We start from the raw sequence: 15,677 nt of genomic DNA on the forward strand, positions 1-15,677 counted from the left end.
AACCTTGTCAGGTAAATTAAGCTGTAAAAGGTAAAAGGTAAAGGTACCCCTGCCTGTAGGGGCCAGTCTTGCCAGACTCTGGGGTTGTGCGCCCATCTCACTCAAGAGGCCAGGGGCCAGCGCTGTCCGCAGACACTTCCGGGTCACGTGGCCAGTGTGACATCGCTGCTCTGGCGAGCCAGAGCCGCACACGGAAACGCCGTTTACCTTCCCGCTGGTAAGCGGTCCCTATTTATCTACTTGCACCCGGAGGTGCTTTCGAACTGCTAGGTTGGCAGGCGCTGGGACCGAGCAGCGGGAGCGCACCCCGCCGCAGGGATTCGAACCGCCAACCTTTCGATCGGCAAGTCCTAGGCGTTGAGGCTTTAACACACATTGCCCATGGTCACCCTTCATGACTGAGTGGAGATTTCAACCTTAGTCTTCCAGGTCCTTGTCCGATGCTCTAACCAACACAGCACACTGTCTCTCCTATGCTGCTAGGTTCTTTTTGTCAATTTGGATCAAAGCTGATTTGGGGGGGGAAGCACATCAAGGTGCAGTATTTCATAGGAAACAACAGGGCGGATATGGATTGGGGCTAATGTCATGTGTGCACAGCTTCCCAAACCAGCAGTGGGAGCACACTGGATGCAGATTAAACGGGAGTGTGTACACCACCCTATTCTTCATGAATCTAACGCTTTTTGAAGTCATTCTCTCTTTTTTTAAAAAATATATCTTTATTAATTTAAAATAAATACTTATGAGAAAACACACAAGTAAACAAACATACAATCAAACAAACAAATAACAGAAAAATCAAACAAACCACCACACTATAAGATACAAGAAGATTAATATAATTATCATAATATATACTCCTGATACTGAACACAATTATAAAACTTATAAAGAAATTGAAAACTGACTTCCAATTAATCTCACTGTACTTTATCTATCCATTACTTTATACCACACAGTTACATATTTCTTATATAATTTCTTTTTACCTCCCTACGAACTTATATTTATACAATAGAGGGATTCTTGGAGCACTGTTGCTTATGTAGCTAAAACAAAACCATGCACGCACTCAAAGAGTAGGTATCAGCAGATCTGTGAGGTCACCAAAGTCTGTAGAAGTGCAAACAAAAAAAATATTTTTTTGAGGTGGAGACAATTGGGGAAGCACAGAAACTGCCTAGACTGTCCTGGTCTGCTTGTATATATTATGGGAACATATGTCTTGCTTATGTGAAAAATTTGGGGTTGGCTTTTGCAGCCCAACTCCCTATCAGTGTCCTCTAAGTCTATTATTGGTCAGAGAAGAAAGGATGGAGGCAGGAACTAGTTAAAGCAAAGCAGATCTTAATTTTTCTGTTGCGACAAAGTTGTGCAGGGCATGGGGGGGGGTGGACAACTGTAGGTATAAATCTGTGGGTTTAAGAAATAAACCCACTGGATAAGGTTTGAGTGCTTCACTTGTAGTTTTATAAATCATTTAATGTGCCAACACAAATAGAAGTTATTAACATTGCAATTGATGTATAAGGAGTTATTATTATGACCGGAATGTAAATGAAATTAATAAGATTTTGGAATGCAGAAATAAAGAAAATCATCAAACCATCAATTCTAGAATTATATAATTTGGTATTTGAATGATTGTTATTAGCTATTGTATTATATATTGGTATTGTTACAATGAGGCTCTTATTGGATTGTAATTGAAAACTAATAAAAAAGAATATCAAAAACGAAATAAACCCACTGGAGCTCAAAGATCATATAACAGTGCATGCATCAGTTATGTTCTTGAGGTCAAATTGATGCTAACGGCTGCTTGTGACCTAATGTTCTCTAAGCCATAGATTCTGGTCAACCTTTTGAAGCAAATGCATGAACTTCTGTTCATGAAAGCATTATGCAAACAAGGATTGCTCAATCATATACTCCCCACCCAAACTCGTACTGTGAATGTGAACAAGACAGTGAGTGGCATTCAACTAAGTTTTACTCAGAGTAGACCCACTGAGATTAATGGCTCTTTATTTGTATGGGTTGTTTAAATAAATAAATGAAATTATTATTATTATTATTATTATTATTATTATTATTATTATTAATACCCCACCCATCTGGCTGGGTTTCCCCAGCCACTCTGCGTGGCTTCCAACAAAATATTACAATACAATAAGTTCAATAGGTGAGTAAAACTTAGTTCAGTAGCACCTAGTACATCTCACCATAGTGGAGAAGACATCAGATGCCTTGTGTGCTTGCTCAGTCTGCTGACCAGGCACTGCTACCTATTGGTGGGCAATTTCTCCCTTTTTATTTTTCTTTAGCTTTGCACCAGACATGAACTGGATAACCCTTAAAGAGAGGATGTCTACAAACAGAGGACCGCCCTCCATAATGTAGGACACATGGCCACACCACCAAGAAAATGCATGGGATCTGGCTATAGGAACAGTCACACACCTTGTAGTCACTTTCCTCTCCCCCACCCTCTGCATCCCTCACAAGCCTCTCAAATGAGCTCCTGGCATATTGATTTCCTGGTCCTTGTTCAGAGTCTAAGGCTGGGTAAGGTATTTTTTTAAAGGTCTTTTGTTCGGCCTGAGATGGTGGGAAGAGCAGGGAATAAAGATGGCGGGATGTGTGTCCCCCACTCTCTTCTGCAGAGAACAACCTAATCAAATTTGGTTGGACTGCAACTCCCAGCTTCCCTGACCATTGGGTGTACTGACTTCATCTGATGGGACTGTGACTAATACAGTAGCTGTGGACACAGCATAAATTTAAATCAACCCGCCCTGCCATGATGTGGGCAAAGCAAGTTGTGTCCTTTGGCTTAGACTGTATAAAAGGTAAAGGTAAGGTAAAGGACCCCTGGACGGTTAAGTCCATTCAAAGGTGACTATGGGGTTGCGGCGCTCATCTTGGTTTCAGGCCAAGGGAGCCGGCTTTTGTCCACAGACAGCTTTCCAGGTCATGTGGCCAGCATGACTAAATGGCTTCTGGTGCAACGGAACACCGGGACGGAAACCAGAGCACACGGAAACGCTGTTTACCTTCCTGCCACGGTGGTACCTATTTATCTACTTGCATTGGTGTGCTTTCATACTGCTAGGTTGGCAGGAGCTGGGACAGAGCAATGGGAGCTCACCCCATCACAGGGATTCGAACCGCCAACCTTACAATCGGCAAGGCCAAGAGGCTCAGTGGTTTAGACCACAGCACCACCCGCATTCCTGTATACACATTTACTGGGTTGAAACAGCACTAGGTTGTTCTTTTTCTCAATTTGAATAAAAGCTGGTTGTGGGTGGCAGGGAGTGCGTCAAAATGTGGTATTTTCTAAGATATGACAGGACAAACATGGGACAGCTGTGAATTGTGACTAATGTCATGTGTACACTGTTTCCCAGAACAGCAATGGGAACGCACTGAATGCAGAGTAAATGGAAGAGTGTTCATAGTCTTACCCTTGAAATCTCTCTGTTCTCTGTGCTTTTGCTCTTATACCAAAGAAGAAGCATACAACCAGATATGCCAATTTCACGCCTGGTCTACACTGATCCTCACACTTCGTGCTTTTAATGAAGTACAATGACATGATCGTGCGCTATTTTGTGATACTCTGCCCACTGGGGGGTAGGGTTGCCATATTTCAAAAAGCCAACGTTAGGGTAGGAGATACTGATCCGGACCAATGGCCTGATTTCACATGAGGCGGCTTCCTATGCTCTTCATGGAGACCTGCACCTGTCAAACTGTTGCTTGTTACACAACTGTTAACATCACAGATACCTGGTTTTCATGGCACAGGAGGCCAAACTTGGGCTTACTGGGACCATGCAAATGTGTGGGCTCCAAGAGAGCAGCTTGTAGCTGCTTTGCTCTTCCACAGCTGAGCTTAGCCAAGGTTTGGCTTAGCATAACATCGAAACCTTGGCTCATGGTTAAGCTTTCTCCTCTCAAACCAAAAGCTGTAGCCAAGGTTTGTTCATAGTTTGGCTTACTGTGTCATGTGAATGAGGCCAGCATCTCTATCAGCGCGGAAATCAGTATTAATTCTGCAAAAGTAAGTGTGCTGGAAAAGCCACATGCAAATTATAATTGGGTTCCCTGCAGTACAGGCTGCTGAATTTCTCCTTACACATAAAAACATTTAACATTTATATAGTGTTTTGCAATCCTGTGCATACCTGGAAGTAAGTTTTATTAAGCTGAATGCACCTTACTCCCAAGTAAGTACACAAAAGCATGCAGCCTTAGAATATTTGCAGCACTTCACCTCTGTAATCTTTAGATCAACCCAACAATGTTGATCGTACTATTATCTCAACATGGCCAGGGGTGGGGTGGAGCTGAGAATGAAGGGCTCACCTAGGGCTATAGACAGTGTAATCCTAGGCATATCTACTTAGGGTTTGCCTCCAGGTATGTACAGGAAGTCTAGCACTGAAACCCTAGCGACATTTTGTGCCAGAAGGGACGTTTCAAGAGGGGACTTCCTGGTTTACATTTGAGACCCTGAACCATCATTGTTACATGAGTTCTAAATGTGAACATAAAAGATAGCTATCTAAAACATCAAAACAGTTTTCTGCATAACTTTATTCTTAGGTCTTTCTTTGCATGCTTCTTTCTGGGAATCAGTGGGTCAGGTTTGTTTGCTTTTTAACTAAACAGTCTTTGGGAAATCAAAACTACTCATTCAAATGTGCTATTCGAAAATATAAGTATGTGACGATCCCTTTTCTTTTGTTTTACTGTCTGAGTAACACTTCAAAATGCCATTTTGTCTTTACGGAATTTTTCACCAGGAAATAAGAGAGGGAGAACCCCAGTGACACTGTTGAATGCTACCATGAACTTTTTACAAACCAAGAATGAGGAAAGCCCCTTGTTAGAAAAGTATTGCTGATATACTACTACTACTACTATTAATATATTACCCAGAGAGCTCATGGTGGTTCACAGAATAAAATCAAAATATAAAGCCACAAAATATATAATCAAAATTAAAAACAACAACCCAACCCCCCTCCAAAAAGCCCCCACTGCTTCCTTCAAACAGGCAGAGACCACTCCCTCTCGTAAAAAGGCATTGATCACCTCCCTGGCCCAGCCAGCTGTTCCCTCCCTGTTGGTTTTTAACAGCCAAGAGTGGTAAGGGCCTAGAGTGCAGGTGGTTGCTCTGACTGATCCAAGCACCTTGTCCGCATCCTCAAGCCTTACCAACTGAAACTCATCCAACACAACAGGACTAGACTGTGCTCTGGACACCCCATGAGATTCATCTGCTATAACAGCAGAGTCAAGGTTTTGGTGGATGCGAGCGATTTTGTCCTCGGAATGCTTTGCAGACAAGTCACAGCGAGCTACCGTTGGTTCTGTCACCTCCTTTGGGCCAGCCTGCAAAAGGCCCTGTACAACCCAGCAAAGCTCTGCTGGATGACATAATGAGGATGCAATGGAGGCAGCAAAGTCTCCCAGCTTGTTTCTATAAATATAAATATTACTGTATGCAAAACCAATGAATTTTGACTATGCTTCTTCTAGCTTACAGTTTCTCTTAGCTAAATAACACAATATTATGGGGAAATTATTTCAGATACATTACCTGGATATTTGAGTTGATTTAGAGAGATACATTCTGAGCACAGATGGAGGCACAGCTTTAAGACACCCAACAGACAGCCCACTCCACTGCCCTGCATCTCAAATAGCTCTGATGCAGACAAGGAACGTGCATGTGTGCAGTGGCTCCTCTATTCAGATCTATGTAATAATAATAATAATTTATCTATACCCCACCCATTTGGCTAGGTTTCCCCAGCCACTCTGGGTGGCTTCTGACCGAATTAAAATCACAATAGAACATCAAACATTTAAAATTTCCTAAACATTCCTTTGCTGCTTATTAAACTGAATGTGGCAGCCAGTCGGTGTAAGAATGTCCTGTAAGTAGTATTGGTCTTGGGCAGATGTGTGAGCTATCTGTGTATTCTCTCTCTCTCTCTCTCTCTCTCTCTCTCTCTCTCTCTCTCTCACACACACACACACACACACACACACACACACAGTAACTACAGCTAACACTACAATAAATCCTTACTTTGCCCAAATAAACACGACCTTCTATCGCCCTATTGCTCTGAATCTGGTGAACATGATGATACAGGAAAATCAACATCCCCGTTGAGCAAGAGAGATTGATGTACCCAGTCGATACGGACACGGGTGTATTTGCATCATTCTGCTAATCTGAACCTCATTAAACCTGCTGGATTTAGATGTGGGCAGAAATGGGCATCTCCATTTAGGGCCACTAGCAGTTGGACCTAGTTAAAGCAGGAGTGGAGCCATTGAGTTGCAGAGTTATTAGAGAGCATTCACCGAGAAAGTCTTTCTACATATTTTTATGGTTTGAACCTGGGAAAGCTTTTGCATACTGAACACTGATCTTCAAGACTGCAGATGGACACAGGAAAGAAAGAGCGTAGTGGCCAAATTGCTCATAGGTCATGATTATGAAAAGGGAGACACCACAGCTTGCCTTTCTAGAGTCACTTGGAATGTACACACAAACATCAATATGACTCATATTTATTTGCTTGACATACATATACAAAATCCAGTTCCCAGGAAAAACAATTTTTGTGTTTGCTAAGAGAGAAAAAACCCACTGATGGTGTCTAAATGCAAAGGGTACTGCTATTGGAAAATATTAGTCATCGATAGAGAGACCAACTCATTTTAAATAGATTGCTTGACATATTACTTTAAGCAGATGAATAATAGGGAATTCTTATGTCACCTTTCAAGACATGGAATTTGATATACCAGATTTCGAGATATAGATGCCTTAGTAGACAGCAAAGAGTGAAAAGGCAGGAGAGAAAGAGGCATGTTGATATGTTACTGTGGAATTCTAGGGGATTGCTTAAAGCAGTTATATAAAACAAAGAACACTGATGACGAGTTATTTCAAGGAGCATGACAGGCGTTGTAAAATTTCCCAGTCTCTTTACACAATAGTCTGTCTCCTGTTCACCCTGCAAATATAGGAACCACCAGTTTAATTTTAGCACAATCACCAATTCCCAACTTTACTTGTGGATTTTCAAAGAAATGGTGAATATAGGCACCAGTCATTCCCTGGTTTTCAATAGGGTAGTTTCCCCCACCCCTTCTTTTGACTTTTCAAAAGTGAGATAGCAGGCATCAAACATGTGCCAAGATTCTTTAGAGCTTCTGGTTTCAGGTTTACATTGTTGCCTGACTTTTAAACACCCTTTATAGCCATGGGGTGATATCCAACTGCAGAGTCCCACATTGCACATCTGACAGCCAGGGCTGGATCTAGACGCATCAAAGAAGCATTTCAGTTAAACACATTGTAAACTTTGTATGGAAAATCAGGTTGGCAAAAACGGAACTCCACAGCACCATCTGGTGTCACAATGTTATAATGCATATGCAGTACATATAAAATGTGTTTTCTTTACCAATCAAGCTGAGTCCCAGATTTAAAACTGGGCATATCCTTCCTCTCTTTCCCTATCCCACTTCCTTCAAAATCTGCTCTGGAGGGTTGTGGGATCCTTTGTAGTAGAGGTTGGTACAGGAAAGAGAGAAAGAAGGGGAAGTCCTATAGTGTTCATTGCTGTGGTGTTAGATCTTACCCATGGGATGAATCCTGTGCAAGGTTAGTCTGCTGAAATCCCAAACAGATTAATCTATACAGGAATGCTGCCTCATTTTGCATTCCTAAGCATGCATGTACATGGAAGTATGTCTTATTGAAACCAATCAGATTTTTTCTATTTTCAAGAAAATGAAAATAAATAAAAGTACATGTTGTTTTGTATGTGTACTTTTATTTTCCATTGTCTGAAAACAAAAAACAAAAAAACTCACACACAAACCCCTAAAATAGCAAAATATGTTGTTGCTGTTATACAAGTGTACATGCTACATAATCCAAAGTTTCTTAAGTGGTGCACACCACAAAATCTTATAAAAGAGTATAAAGTTAATATATAAAATTATCCCAGCAGTAATCACCTTTTGATGATTAGCGTATTCATATTTACTCCTTATCTTTGTGCGATATGTTTGTATCAGGGACCATGCTGAGGAGGACGGTACTAAGGAAGAAGGGTGGGAGCCACCCCCTCCCCCTGATCCTGATCCTGAATCTTCCCAGGAGCAGGAGGGCAGAATAGATTTGGAACAGTGGTTTGCAGAGGGGCATAGTTCAGAAGGCAGAAGCTGGGAAATCTGGATAAGGAACAGCTAGGAAAAGAAACACTAGAAGAGAGAGAGAGTTAACAGATTCACAGTCTCTGGACAGCATTCACTCACCTCCTCCAAAGAATCCTCAGAAAGTGTTAGAACAGAAAGTGCAGAGGGTACAAACTCAGATTACAAGATGTAAGAGTGATGTAGATTAATAGGGACGGCGGGGGTTGACCCTTAATTGGGAGCACCGCCATTTCTAGGAGACGTGTTCTTTGTTCTTTCACTGTGATTATTAAAGATTCTAACTGGTAAGACGTTCCTTTCGTTTGATCTTCTTATCTACTGCCACGGGGGGGAGGAAGCCAATTCCCTGAAGCCTGACAATTTGTTTGCTTATAGTTCCGTTTCTTCTTTTTACTCTATCCAATGTTTTTCTTAGCTGTTCCAAAAGATAAGATGGAGTCCATTATTCCACATTGGGTGCACACAATCAAAGCTGCTCCTAAAGCAACATAGTCTCTGTTAATATATGCAATAGGGGTCCTGATGCTCCAAGTTTCACATCTGTGCTTCTTTCTATTTTTTAAGGACTTGTTTATCAGTCCCTCTGTGCTTTGATCTGAGTTTCTGAGTTGCTTCCCATGCTGAAATTAGGCTCAAAAGAAACATTCTATTGGAGCAAGTTTTTAATACATTGTGGTGTGTGCTTAGTTGCATTATGTGCGTGTGTTCAACACTTTCCCTGATTTGCTAATATGCCCACATGTTCCAAAGGTTTGGTGAACCCTGTCTTAAAGTAATGGGAAAATATTGTATTGAAAGGATGTTGATCTGCATAAAAACTGATGGAAGGACTGAGGTGTTCAGGCCCTCTGAAGTCACACCCACCGCCTTCTCACACACAGATTCACACCCTTTGTTGCAAGACCAAACTATGTTCACTCTGTGGAGCCGCCTGAGAACTTTCCACTAGAAGCTTTACATGAAAGCAGAGTGCGACCTTCCAGGGCACTGCAAGAGGATGGTGAAACTAAGTCATTTTGTATGTCATAGTTACATTGGTTTTTGGGATATGAAAAATGAAGCTAAGATTAGAGTGGCAGTTTGCATCATTCCTAGCACATGAGGCTCATGTTTTGCATAGAGAGTGTCCTGTGTTCGATCCCTGGCATCTCCTATTGGGTTTATTTATTTGTGGGCAGGGTGGTCCCTCCCCCTACCTGGCCTGATCACCTTGGCAGCGTCTCCCCAGGCGGGATTGGGCAACTGGCTGAGGTAGGCGGAGGCCTCCAGGTATCCCACCTGGGGAAGGCGAAGCCAAGCCTGTGTTAATGGTGCTGCATAGGGTCCCAGGGGCTACGCACAACCACGCAAAGGGTGCCCCCCATTTAATGTGGGGAGCGGTCATTCTGCCCTAAATAATAAAATTATTATTATTATTATTATTATTATTATTATTATTATTTATACCCCACCCATCTGGCTGGATTTCCCCAGCCACTCTGGGCGGCTTCCAACAGAATATTAAAATACAATAGTCTATTAAACATTAAAAGCTTCCCTAAACAGGGCTGCCTTCAGATGTCTTCTAAAGGTCTGGTAGTTGTTTTTCTCTTTGACATCTGGTGGGAGGGCATTCCACAGGGTGGGTGCCACTACTGAGAAGGCCCTCTGCCTGGTTCCCCGTAACTTGGCTTCTCGCAGCAAGGAAACCGCCAGAAGGCCCTTGGTGCTGGACCTCAGTGTCTGGGCAGAACGATGGGGGTGGAGACGCTCCTTCATGTATACTGATCGCAGGGTGGACTTGCAACATAGAACATAAGTGCCAATACATAACACAATATCTATACAATGTAAAAATCAAAACAGTTATATAAATACAATAAGTACATAATAAAATACAGATTCTCATAGCAGGGACAGCATCCAAAAAATAAAGGAGGAGAAAATCAGCAGCTGGATATCTAAAATACAGAACAGTGCACAAATGCAGGATCTTCTCTCTATCCAAAAGTAGCTCTTAATCCCGGCCACCACAGAAAATGACAGACCCTCCCAGGTCTCACCTGGGAGCCTTCCTGTCATCTCTCAATCTCTCACCTTGTGAGATATTCATCCTGCAAGTCCAGTTTGCCTATTTATGTGCTCTGGCAGCCAGTTAACACAGTCCTGTGTACCAAACTGAATCAAACAGAATGCAGCTTTGTTGCTCCAATCAGGCCATAAGCCTAAATACTCCCAGAATGGTTTAAGTTTGAGAACCAATTTACCACTGTACTGAGAGCCCCACAACATCCCTTCACCTTCATCAGACAACAGGATTGGCAAATACTTTTGCCAGAGATATGGCAGACCAGGCTATATTGGGTGAAGTAAATCAACTGCAGATTTGTTTGATCAGTAGTTCTGGTGACTCCTGGGCAGAAGGGGGCATGAGGTGGGGAAGAGCTGCTATGTTAGCTTCCTGGCAGGTGGGTTGTTGTTGCTTACCAGGAGAAAAAAGGGAAAGAGCAAGGGGGTGAGAAGGACAGCATGGTGCAAACACATGAGCAGGTGCCTCAGATTGGTTCTGTTGTTGTTTGCACCATGCTGACTTCCCTACCATCTCATCCTTCCCCTCTTCTTTCTGGTAAGCAACAGTGACAACACCTGCCGGGAAGTTTGTACAGTGGCTCCTCTCCACTCAGTAAACTGCTTCTGCCTCTGGGTTCCTTAACATTCGGTAATGGTGAGAAAGCTTTCCTATGAGATAATTTGCACAGCACTCTTCACTTTCCATTTAGCACCTACCCACCCACACTCTTTTAGGTCACTAACAAACTCAGTCTTTTGGTTATGATTTGTGTATATGCCCTCAGTGTCCTTGCGTCTTGAGATCCACTTTACTGTCAGGCTTGGACTTTGATTGGCAGGCTTTGACACAGGAGAAGAAAGAAACAGAAGGAGGCTGAATGGTAGAACCTGGGTTGGAGGAGGGGGAGACACTTTGGAAGGGGGAGCAGGGAGGCTGGTTCTCCTCTCTGACCTTCCTGTGGAGTAGACAGCCTCAGAGAAGAAGTGGGTATGGGGGTTGATCAGCCAATGAGGGAGCATGAAGGTGGCAAAGACAGAAATGGAGTCTGAATAGGAGGGTGCAGCCTTGTCTCCTGGAACCAGACACTTCCTTCACAGATAGGAGCAGACCCACCTGCCCTAACAGAGTGCGCTTGAAAGCTTTACATTCTCACAATGCATGAGAGTCTCACGGGTGACCACACCACACTTTGTCTTTAAAAGCTGGTGGGAGAGGAGCTTTTGGGGTACATCTTTGTCTCTTCTGTCCAGTTCTGAACTTCTTGTCCTGCGAATTGTGCCTCCTGAGCACTGTCTGCTCCTGAGCCTGTACCATTACTTGCCTGAGTAAAGATCTCTTACTTATAAATACGACTCTCTGCTTGCATGTGTTGAGCAGGAACCAGGACACCTTGACAGATTATTAGGGCTTTTTTGGCAGATGATGGGAAAGGAATGACCCAAAACCAGCCATTTTAAAAACTGTTGCATTGCATCCAGTCACCTTGATTTTAATTCAATTATTACATAGTTCATCTACCCCAGCTGCAACAAAACAAGTCTCTCCCATATCAGCCTCTACAGCCACAGCAGGTACTGTAACCTTCCAACAGTTTGATGTCACCCTCAAAGGCTCCAAGACAGACGGATATCAACCAGAACAGAGTTCTAAGTATAGATGTAATGTGATGCCAGGCACATATTTCCTTTGCATGAGCTTTTCCGGAATGCAGCATCATGCTTATTGTACGTTTTTATTCTGTGAACCACCCTGAGATCTTATGATGAAGGGGGGTGTATAAAGTTTAAAATAAAATAAATGTACCATCGGGTATTTCCTGTGCTCTCAGTAGAAAATAATGACATACAGGTGGTATTATTTTTCATTCTGAAAATGTTTTTGGGGAAAAAATTAAAAGTGAGAAAGAAGATATATTATGTAATATTTTCCTCCTGGAATTCTGTTTCACCAAGTACACAGAAGTTGTCAGTTTGAATTCCAAGTATGCAGTGGCGTAGCGTGGGTTGTCAGCACCCGGGGCAAGGCAAGTAATTTGCGCCCCCTAACCCGTGGATTTTAGCACTCAAGTCTCTTCCGCATGCCCCCCAGATGTTGCGCCCGGTGCAGACGGCCCCCCCTGCACCCCCTGCACACACACCCCTGCACACTACGCCACTGCAAGTATGCCAATAAGCAAAGCTTAGGAATTAAAACTGAAACTGCACCGTCATGATTTGCAGAAAATAGTAACATGCTTCCTACGCATGAAACCAACACATCTTATTCCTAAAGAGCATACAGAGGGATGTGGGTGTATTAAAAAATGCTTTAGGATACAAAGAGTAAAATGCAGGAGTGCCAACTTGAATAAAATATGGGGGGTGCAGGTAAGCCCTGCCCCAATAATTGATCACGTTACATGGCTCATGCACACCATTGGAATGGCAATGCCCATCAACTTGGGGGGGGGGGATACAGGAGAGTTAGACTGAGGGGGGGGAACTGTGGAGAAAGGTTTGCAGCCCCACAGCCCCAATCTGACATGTCTACATATATGGTTGTCAAAAGCGGGGCATTTTGATCCATATCTTGTTTAGTTGCTTCCTAAATGAATGTAGTATTATGAGAGGATTATTCCACCAGAGCAAAGATGCTGAATGACACAAAAGAACTGGGTGTTTTAGAAAACCATGATGCAGGAGAAAAGGTTGCGCGTCATATCAGCGTTCTGTGAATACGAAACTAACATGAAACTGTGGCAATCTCACACGAGGCCAGTTTGATTAATGCTTTCTCTTTCATGAAAACTAGAGCTAGAAATTGTCGCTAATAATATGTTTTTTAATCCAACCACAAAGCAGGAGATAAACAAATGCATAGATTGTGTTATACTAGAAAAATGGAAATGCAAACATGCTGTGTTGGAGGAAATTGTGTGTTCAGTTCTCACCTTTTGGTCCCATGTGTTCAGACATAGACATCCAGAACTGAGCAGAATGCTTAAGGTTATCATAAACCTTTCTGCTTCTGAGAAACTTCAATGACCTACAAATGTATACAATGACCTACAGATGTTTATAGAAAGGCACTGTCTCAAACAGCTAGGTGCTGGAGATGTAATGCTGGAAATGCCTTGTTGAGACACATGACAAGGGCATGCGCAGTAATATATTCTTTTTAGTCTCACATTGTTGACACATCAATTTTATACTGGTAAAACCCTTGATATTTGCAGGTGTTCATTTATTTTAAAACTATATTTCAAAGGGGATTAAAGGCTGGACAACAAAAGTGGACTTTGTGGGCTATTATGGTAGCTAAGAGATTTATATATATATATTGCTACAAGGAGAAATACCCACTATTACACAGTGTTCTAATGAACTCACTGCCCTGGCTGCATCCAACATATTTCACATATATGTCAATTCTGCGTGGATACCTATTTTGGTATCTGGCAAGCTTATATTAATTTATTTGATTAATTTAAGATTCATGAACTTATGGTCCCTGTATCTGCAATGTGAATTGTTCGTTGTTTACTGCTATTAGTAGTATTAACTGTAGATTGTCTTTCTTTCTTTCTTTCTTTCTTTCTTTCTTTCTTTCTTTCTTTCTTTCTATTTCATTTCCCCCTTTCTCTTCTTCTACTTTACTTGTTAAATTTACAAATAAGAATTTTTTTTTAGTAAATCATTCAAATAAGAGGCAGCTTTTGAAGTATTCCAATCACCAGTCTTTCAACAGTACTGTATTTATTTTATGTAAGCACTGGTGATTGACCACAGTGGTGCCTTCCAAAACATTTAAGCAAGCCAACCATGTCACAGACCAGAAAACTGTCACACAAGGCAGTGTGTACAAAGGAAAACATTTATCTGCATCAGACTTCAGCTATTGCAATATATTTCCAGAGTACATCAAACATAAAAATGCAACTGAACACATAAAATTGCCAGATAAAAAATTATCCAAGTTGAGATTCAGAGATCAACATAGTGGCCTTTAATGCCAGCTGTTAGAAATTTTGCAGCCTATGAATTTCCAAACAGTTTCCAAACTGTGTAGAATAGCTGTTGGGAAAGACTTGGTAAATAGCCTTGAGACCTGCCATTCTCACTGAGTCCAGTATCACACCTACTTTGATATGCATAGCCCATAAAAGAGGATAGGTATAATTCAACACATTCCGTTAGATCAAAAATAACGATGGAGAGAAAGAAGTGTGGGACAGGAGCCAGGATAAAAACATTGCACAATGATTATCTAAATTACTATTTATATCCATTCAGAGATAATGTGAAAAATTCAATTCACATTTGTTTTCATATTGGGCAAGACTCCAGCAAATATAGAAAACTGCTTCCTCCCCCCCCCCCCATCTAGCCCAGCATTGTCCACTCTGAGTGGCAGAAGTCTTCCTTCGCATGTTACATGGTCTTTTAAACTCAATGTAGAACCTGGAATCTTCTGCATGCAAAACAGATGTTCTACCTATGGTCTGTCCATCAATATGGAAAGATTAGTGCTCATTTTTTGATTTATGAAGTACTGACTTACTCTCCCCTGCAGCCTCTGGCCCAGTGGTGGCGAACCTATGGCACGTGTACCATAGAGGGCACCCAGAGCCCTCTCTGTGGGCATGCACGCCTTCGCCCCAGCAGGGCCGTAGCTTCCGTGCTGGGGGTGGGGTCAGGAGAGGAGGGCTCGCTTGTACCATCCAAAGCCTGCAGCACCAGGGCTTGGTGAGCATCGAGGGGCTGAGCAGGCATTGATCTTTGATGTGCCAGGGCCTCCTGCCAGTCTGTTTTTCCTACTTGGGAGTAAGCTGTCTTGAGTTCAGCAGGGCTTAACTCCCAGGTCAGTAAGCATATAAAGATGGCAACCTAAGAAGGGACTGCTGGGTTTACATGTTCGCTGGGCTTTCCCGTGGAAGCCAACAGAGAAATTCATTCCGTGGAGGCTGTGATCAAACAGCAGCCAAAGAAATGACTAATAATAATAATAATATATTATTATTATTATTTATACCCCACCCATCTGGCTGGGTTTATTTATTTATATTTGTATGTGCACACGCAGACGATCATTATTATCGCATATTAAAAATTGGAAGAGGGTGGCTCTTAGTACAGCCCTCCAGTGTACACTAGTGGCCAGAACTGTGGAACCTTACTGGGGAAAATGTATTTCAGAGGTTTGATGGCTCTTAACACCACTTTGTTTTGGAGTAATAGCAGTGCATACCCTGAAACATTTTGTGAATTTAACAAGAGAAGAAATTCGTTGTATTTATTTTTCCCAATTTGAACTGTATTTATTTTTCCCCGGTGGTGATTTTCCTGAGTCAAAATGAGAGTACCCCTAAACATTATTTTTTTTA

At 42.2% G+C, this 15,677-nt stretch overlaps 2 protein-coding genes across 2 annotated transcripts in view; one reads left to right on the top strand and one right to left on the bottom strand.

The window, feature by feature from the left end:
• The window catches only part of LOC310847616 (polymeric immunoglobulin receptor-like), a 159,451-nt gene extending 149,581 nt beyond the window's left edge, over positions 1 to 9,870 (top strand). The window contains exon 10 of the mRNA XM_083745601.1: positions 9,762 to 9,870. The gene's annotated coding sequence lies outside the window, so the exon portion shown is untranslated. The remainder of the gene's footprint in view (positions 1 to 9,761) is intronic.
• LOC310847637 (interleukin-20-like) overlaps positions 1 to 15,677 on the bottom strand; it is a 49,719-nt gene that overhangs the window by 32,553 nt on the left and 1,489 nt on the right. The window lies entirely within an intron of this gene.

This window comes from Podarcis gaigeae, assembly GCF_964106915.1.
Source record: "Podarcis gaigeae genome assembly, chromosome: 6".
Lineage (NCBI taxonomy): Eukaryota > Metazoa > Chordata > Lepidosauria > Squamata > Lacertidae > Podarcis > Podarcis gaigeae.